Here is an 8,281-nt window from a genome sequence, read left to right as displayed (position 1 = left end):
CCCCGGGGCTTAGGGATTTTTTTTAAAAAAAATTTTCTGACAGTTAAGTTGTCGAGGGCTGATTTCTTTTCCTGTGATAAAAAGCCTTCTGTTTCGACCCCCAAACCTCTCAGGGGAGCATTTGCATCCGTTTGGCACCATTTTTGAGTCAATTGCCGAAAGTCAGATTTTTGATGAAATTTTGACCCCGGGGCTTAGGGATTTTTTCAAAAAAATCTTTTTCTGCCGGTTAAGTTGTCGAGGGCTGATTTGTTCTCCTGTGATAAAAAGCATTCTGTTTCGACCCCCAAACATCTCATGGGAGTATTTGCAAACGTTTGGCACCATTTTTGAGTCAATTGCCGAAAGTCAGATTTTTGATGAAATTGTGACCCCGGGGCTTAGGGATTTTTTTTAAAAAAAAATTTTCTGACAGTTAAGTTGTCGAGGGCTGATTTCTTTTCCTGTGATAAAAAGCCTTCTGTTTCGACCCCCAAACCTCGCAGGGGAGCATTTGCAAACGTTTGGCACCATTTTTGAGTAAATTGGCGAAAGTCAGATTTTTGATGAAATTGTGACCCCGGGGCTTAGGGATTTTTTTAAAAAAAATTTTTTCCAACAGTTAAGTTGTCGAGGGCTGATTTCTTTTCCTGTGATTAAAAAGCCTTCTGTTTCGACCCCCAAACCTCTCAGGGGAGCATTTGCAACCGTTTGGCACCATTTTTGAGTCAATTGCCGAAAGTCAGATTTTTGATGAAATTGTGACCCCGGGGCTTAGGGATTTTTTCAAAAAAATCTTTTTCTGCCGGTTAAGTTGTCGAGGGATGATTTCTTCTCCTGTGATAAAAAGCATTCTGTTTCGACCGCCAAACATCTCATGGGAGCATTTGCAACCGTTTGGCACCATTTTAAAGTGAATTGCCGAAAGTCAGATTTTTGATGAAATTGTGAGCCCGGGGCTTAGGGATTTTTTGAAAAAAAATCTTTTACTGCCAGTTCAGTTCTCGAGGGCTGTTTTCTTCTCCTGTGATAAAAAGCCTTCTGTTTCGACCCCCAAACCTCTCAGGGGAGCATTTGCAACCGTTAGACACCATTTTTGAGTCAATTGCCGAAAGTCAGATTTTTGATGAAATTGTGACCCCGGGGCTTAGGGATTTTTTCAAAAAAATCTTTTTCTGCCGGTTAAGTTGTCGAGGGCTGATTTCTTCTCCTGTGATAAAAAGCCTCCTGTTTCGACCCCCAAACCTCTCAGGGGAGCAATTGCACCCGTTTGGCACCATTTTTGAGTCAATTGCCGAAAGTCAGATTTTTGATGAAATTGTGACCCCGGGGCTTAGGGATTTTTTTAAAAAAATTTTTTTTTCTAACAGTTAAGTTGTAGAGGGCTGAATTCTTTTCCTGTGATAAAAAGCCTTCTGTTTCGACCCCCAAACCTCTCAGGGGAGCATTTGCAACCGTTTGGCACCATTTTTGAGTCAATTGCCGAAAGTCAGATTTTTGATGAAATTGTGACCCCGGGGCTTAGGGATTTTTTTTAAAAAAATTTTTTCCAACAGTTAAGTTGTCGAGGGCTGATTTCTTTTCCTGTGATTAAAAAGCCTTCTGTTTCGACCCCCAAACCTCTCAGGGGAGCATTTGCAACCGTTTGGCACCATTTTTGAGTCAATTGCCGAAAGTCAGATTTCTGATGAAATTGTGACTCCGGGGCTTAGGGATTTTTTCAAAAAAATCTTTTTCTGCCGGTTAAGTTGTCGAGGGCTGATTTCTTCTACTGTGATAAAAAGCATTCTGTTTCGACCCCCAAACCTCTCAGGGGAGCATTTGCAACCGTTTGGCACCATTTTTGAGTCAATTGCCGAAAGTCAGATTTTTGATGAAATTGTGACCCCGGGGCTTAGGGATTTTTTTAAAAAAAATTTTTTCTAACAGTTAAGTTGTCGAGGGCTGATTTCTTTTCCTGTGATAAAAAGCCTTCTGTTTCGACCCCTAAACCTCTCAGGGGAGCATTTGCAACCGTTTGGCACCATTTTTGTGTGAATTGCCGAAAGTCAGATTTTTGATGAAATTGTGACCCCGGGGCTTAGGGATTTTTTCAAAAAAATCTTTTTCTGCCGGTTAAGTTGTCGAGGGCTGATTTGTTCTCCTGTGATAAAAAGCATTCTGTTTCGACAGCCAAACATCTCATGGGAGTATTTGCAAACGTTTGGCACCATTTTAAAGTGAATTGCCGAAAGTCAGATTTTTGATGAAATTGTGACCCCGGGGCTTAGGGATTTTTTCAAAAAAATCTTTTTCTGCCAGATAAGTTGTCGGGGGCTGATTTCTTGTCCTGTGATAAAAAGACTTGTGTTTCGACCGCCAAAGATCTCAGGGGAGCATTTGCAACCGTTGGGCACCATTTCTGAGTCAATTGCCGAAAGTCAGATTTTTGATGAAATTGTGACCCCGGGGCTTAGGGATTTTTTCAAAAAAATCTTTTTCTGCCGGTTAAGTTGTCGAGGGCTGATTTCTTCTCCTGTGATAAAAAGCCTCCTGTTTCGACCCCCAAACCTCTCAGGGGAGCATTTGCAACCGTTTGGCACCATTTTTGAGTCAATTGCCGAAAGTCAGATTTTTGATGAAATTGTGACCCCGGGGCTTAGGGATTTTTTTAAAAAAAAATTTTTCCAACAGTTAAGTTGTCGAGGGCTGATTTCTTTTCTGTGATTAAAAAGCCTTCTGTTTCGACCCCCAAACCTCTCAGGGGAGCATTTGCAACCGTTTGGCACCATTTTTGAGTCAATTGCCGAAAGTCAGATTTCTGATGAAATTGTGACTCCGGGGCTTAGGGATTTTTTCAAAAAAATCTTTTTCTGCCGGTTAAGTTGTCGAGGGCTGATTTCTTCTCCTGTGATAAAAAGCATTCTGTTTCGACCCCCAAACATCTCATGGGAGTATTTGCAAACGTTTGGCACCATTTTTGAGTCAATTGCCGAAAGTCAGATTTTTGATGAAATTGTGACCCCGGGGCTTAGGGATTTTTTTTTAAAAAAAATTTTCTGACAGTTAAGTTGTCGAGGGCTGATTTCTTTTCCTGTGATAAAAAGCCTTCTGTTTCGACCCCCAAAGCTCGCAGGGGAGCATTTGCAAACGTTTGGCACCATTTTTGAGTAAATTGGCGAAAGTCAGATTTTTGATGAAATTGTGACCCCGGGGCTTAGGGATTTTTTTAAAAAAATTTTTTTCCAACAGTTAAGTTGTCGAGGGCTGATTTCTTTTCCTGTGATTAAAAAGCCTTCTGTTTCGACCCCCAAACCTCTCAGGGGAGCATTTGCAACCGTTTGGCACCATTTTTGAGTTAATTGCCGAAAGTCAGATTTTTGATGAAATTGTGACCCCGGGGCTTAGGGATTTTTTCAAAAAAATCTTTTTCTGCCGGTTAAGTTGTCGAGGGATGATTTCTTCTCCTGTGATAAAAAGCATTCTGTTTCGACCGCCAAACATCTCATGGGAGCATTTGCAACCGTTTGGCACCATTTTAAAGTGAATTGCCGAAAGTCAGATTTTTGATGAAATTGTGAGCCCGGGGCTTAGGGATTTTTTGAAAAAAAATCTTTTACTGCCAGTTCAGTTCTCGAGGGCTGTTTTCTTCTCCTGTGATAAAAAGCCTTCTGTTTCGACCCCCAAACCTCTCAGGGGAGCATTTGCAACCGTTAGACACCATTTTTGAGTCAATTGCCGAAAGTCAGATTTTTGATGAAATTGTGACCCCGGGGCTTAGGGATTTTTTCAAAAAAATCTTTTTCTGCCGGTTAAGTTGTCGAGGGCTGATTTCTTCTCCTGTGATAAAAAGCCTCCTGTTTCGACCCCCAAACCTCTCAGGGGAGCAATTGCACCCGTTTGGCACCATTTTTGAGTCAATTGCCGAAAGTCAGATTTTTGATGAAATTGTGACCCCGGGGCTTAGGGATTTTTTTAAAAAAAATTTTTTTTCTAACAGTTAAGTTGTAGAGGGCTGAATTCTTTTCCTGTGATAAAAAGCCTTCTGTTTCGACCCCCAAACCTCTCAGGGGAGCATTTGCAACCGTTTGGCACCATTTTTGAGTCAATTGCCGAAAGTCAGATTTTTGATGAAATTGTGACCCCGGGGCTTAGGGATTTTTTTTTAAAAATTTTTTTCCAACAGTTAAGTTGTCGAGGGCTGATTTCTTTTCCTGTGATTAAAAAGCCTTCTGTTTCGACCCCCAAACCTCTCAGGGGAGCATTTGCAACCGTTTGGCACCATTTTTGAGTCAATTGCCGAAAGTCAGATTTCTGATGAAATTGTGACTCCGGGGCTTAGGGATTTTTTCAAAAAAATCTTTTTCTGCCGGTTAAGTTGTCGAGGGCTGATTTCTTCTACTGTGATAAAAAGCATTCTGTTTCGACCCCCAAACCTCTCAGGGGAGCATTTGCAACCGTTTGGCACCATTTTTGAGTCAATTGCCGAAAGTCAGATTTTTGATGAAATTGTGACCCCGGGGCTTAGGGATTTTTTTTAAAAAAAAATTTTCCAACAGTTAAGTTGTCGAGGGCTGATTTCTTTTCCTGTGATTAAAAAGCCTTCTGTTTCGACCCCCAAACCTCTCAGGGGAGCATTTGCAACCGTTTGGCACCATTTTTGAGTCAATTGCCGAAAGTCAGATTTCTGATGAAATTGTGACTCCGGGGCTTAGGGATTTTTTCAAAAAAATCTTTTTCTGCCGGTTAAGTTGTCGAGGGCTGATTTCTTCTACTGTGATAAAAAGCATTCTGTTTCGACCCCCAAACCTCTCAGGGGAGCATTTGCAACCGTTTGGCACCATTTTTGAGTCAATTGCCGAAAGTCAGATTTTTGATGAAATTGTGACCCCGGGGCTTAGGGATTTTTTTTAAAAAAATTTTTTCTAACAGTTAAGTTGTCGAGGGCTGATTTCTTTTCCTGTGATAAAAAGCCTTCTGTTTCGACCCCTAAACCTCTCAGGGGAGCATTTGCAACCGTTTGGCACCATTTTTGTGTGAATTGCCGAAAGTCAGATTTTTGATGAAATTGTGACCCCGGGGCTTAGGGATTTTTTCAAAAAAATCTTTTTCTGCCGGTTAAGTTGTCGAGGGCTGATTTGTTCTCCTGTGATAAAAAGCATTCTGTTTCGACTGCCAAACATCTCATGGGAGTATTTGCAAACGTTTGGCACCATTTTAAAGTGAATTGCCGAAAGTCAGATTTTTGATGAAATTGTGACCCCGGGGCTTAGGGATTTTTTCAAAAAAATCTTTTTCTGCCAGTTAAGTTGTCGGGGGCTGATTTCTTGTCCTGTGATAAAAAGACTTGTGTTTCGACCGCCAAAGATCTCAGGGGAGCATTTGCAACCGTTGGGCACCATTTCTGAGTCAATTGCCGAAAGTCAGATTTTTGATGAAATTGTGACCCCGGGGCTTAGGGATTTTTTCAAAAAAATCTTTTTCTGCCGGTTAAGTTGTCGAGGGCTGATTTCTTCTACTGTGATAAAAAGCATTCTGTTTCGACCCCCAAACCTCTCAGGGGAGCATTTGCATCCGTATGGCACCATTTTTGAGTCAATTGCCGAAAGTCAGATTTTTGATGAAATTTTGACCCCGGGGCTTAGGGATTTTTTCAAAAAAATCTTTTTCTGCCGGTTAAGTTGTCGAGGGCTGATTTGTTCTCCTGTGATAAAAAGCATTCTGTTTCGACCCCCAAACATCTCATGGGAGTATTTGCAAACGTTTGGCACCATTTTTGAGTCAATTGCCGAAAGTCAGATTTTTGATGAAATTGTTACCCCGGGGCTTAGGGATTTTTTTTTAAAAAAAATTTTCTGACAGTTAAGTTGTCGAGGGCTGATTTCTTTTCCTGTGATAAAAAGCCTTCTGTTTCGACCCCCAAACCTCGCAGGGGAGCATTTGCAAACGTTTGGCACCATTTTTGAGTAAATTGGCGAAAGTCAGATTTTTGATGAAATTGTGACCCCGGGGCTTAGGGATTTTTTTAAAAAAAAATTTTTCCAACAGTTAAGTTGTCGAGGGCTGATTTCTTTTCCTGTGATTAAAAAGCCTTCTGTTTCGACCCCCAAACCTCTCAGGGGAGCATTTGCAACCGTTTGGCACCATTTTTGAGTTAATTGCCGAAAGTCAGATTTTTGATGAAATTGTGACCCCGGGGCTTAGGGATTTTTTCAAAAAAATCTTTTTCTGCCGGTTAAGTTGTCGAGGGATGATTTCTTCTCCTGTGATAAAAAGCATTCTGTTTCGACCGCCAAACATCTCATGGGAGCATTTGCAACCGTTTGGCACCATTTTAAAGTGAATTGCCGAAAGTCAGATTTTTGATGAAATTGTGAGCCCGGGGCTTAGGGATTTTTTGAAAAAAAATCTTTTACTGCCAGTTCAGTTCTCGAGGGCTGTTTTCTTCTCCTGTGATAAAAAGCCTTCTGTTTCGACCCCCAAACCTCTCAGGGGAGCATTTGCAACCGTTAGACACCATTTTTGAGTCAATTGCCGAAAGTCAGATTTTTGATGAAATTGTGACCCCGGGGCTTAGGGATTTTTTCAAAAAAATCTTTTTCTGCCGGTTAAGTTGTCGAGGGCTGATTTCTTCTCCTGTGATAAAAAGCCTCCTGTTTCGACCCCCAAACCTCTCAGGGGAGCAATTGCACCCGTTTGGCACCATTTTTGAGTCAATTGCCGAAAGTCAGATTTTTGATGAAATTGTGACCCCGGGGCTTAGGGATTTTTTTTAAAAAAAATTTTTTTCTAACAGTTAAGTTGTAGAGGGCTGAATTCTTTTCCTGTGATAAAAAGCCTTCTGTTTCGACCCCCAAACCTCTCAGGGGAGCATTTGCAACCGTTTGGCACCATTTTTGAGTCAATTGCCGAAAGTCAGATTTTTGATGAAATTGTGACCCCGGGGCTTAGGGATTTTTTTTAAAAAATTTTTTTCCAACAGTTAAGTTGTCGAGGGCTGATTTCTTTTCCTGTGATTAAAAAGCCTTCTGTTTCGACCCCCAAACCTCTCAGGGGAGCATTTGCAACCGTTTGGCACCATTTTTGAGTCAATTGCCGAAAGTCAGATTTCTGATGAAATTGTGACTCCGGGGCTTAGGGATTTTTTCAAAAAAATCTTTTTCTGCCGGTTAAGTTGTCGAGGGCTGATTTCTTCTACTGTGATAAAAAGCATTCTGTTTCGACCCCCAAACCTCTCAGGGGAGCATTTGCAACCGTTTGGCACCATTTTTGAGTCAATTGCCGAAAGTCAGATTTTTGATGAAATTGTGACCCCGGGGCTTAGGGATTTTTTTAAAAAAAATTTTTTCCAACAGTTAAGTTGTCGAGGGCTGATTTCTTTTCCTGTGATTAAAAAGCCTTCTGTTTCGACCCCCAAACCTCTCAGGGGAGCATTTGCAACCGTTTGGCACCATTTTTGAGTCAATTGCCGAAAGTCAGATTTCTGATGAAATTGTGACTCCGGGGCTTAGGGATTTTTTCAAAAAAATCTTTTTCTGCCGGTTAAGTTGTCGAGGGCTGATTTCTTCTACTGTGATAAAAAGCATTCTGTTTCGACCCCCAAACCTCTCAGGGGAGCATTTGCAACCGTTTGGCACCATTTTTGAGTCAATTGCCGAAAGTCAGATTTTTGATGAAATTGTGACCCCGGGGCTTAGGGATTTTTTTAAAAAAATTTTTTTCTAACAGTTAAGTTGTCGAGGGCTGATTTCTTTTCCTGTGATAAAAAGCCTTCTGTTTCGACCCCTAAACCTCTCAGGGGAGCATTTGCAACCGTTTGGCACCATTTTTGTGTGAATTGCCGAAAGTCAGATTTTTGATGAAATTGTGACCCCGGGGCTTAGGGATTTTTTCAAAAAAATCTTTTTCTGCCGGTTAAGTTGTCGAGGGCTGATTTGTTCTCCTGTGATAAAAAGCATTCTGTTTCGACTGCCAAACATCTCATGGGAGTATTTGCAAACGTTTGGCACCATTTTAAAGTGAATTGCCGAAAGTCAGATTTTTGATGAAATTGTGACCCCGGGGCTTAGGGATTTTTTCAAAAAAATCTTTTTCTGCCAGTTAAGTTGTCGGGGGCTGATTTCTTGTCCTGTGATAAAAAGACTTGTGTTTCGACCGCCAAAGATCTCAGGGGAGCATTTGCAACCGTTGGGCACCATTTCTGAGTCAATTGCCGAAAGTCAGATTTTTGATGAAATTGTGACCCCGGGGCTTAGGGATTTTTTCAAAAAAATCTTTTTCTGCCGGTTAAGTTGTCGAGGGCTGATTTCTTCTCCTGTGATAA

Source organism: Podarcis gaigeae (genome assembly GCF_964106915.1).
Source record: "Podarcis gaigeae genome assembly, chromosome: 8".
NCBI classification, from domain to species: domain Eukaryota; kingdom Metazoa; phylum Chordata; class Lepidosauria; order Squamata; family Lacertidae; genus Podarcis; species Podarcis gaigeae.
The sequence above is the reverse complement of the archived record's forward strand: the minus strand, read 5'-3'. Positions refer to the sequence as shown.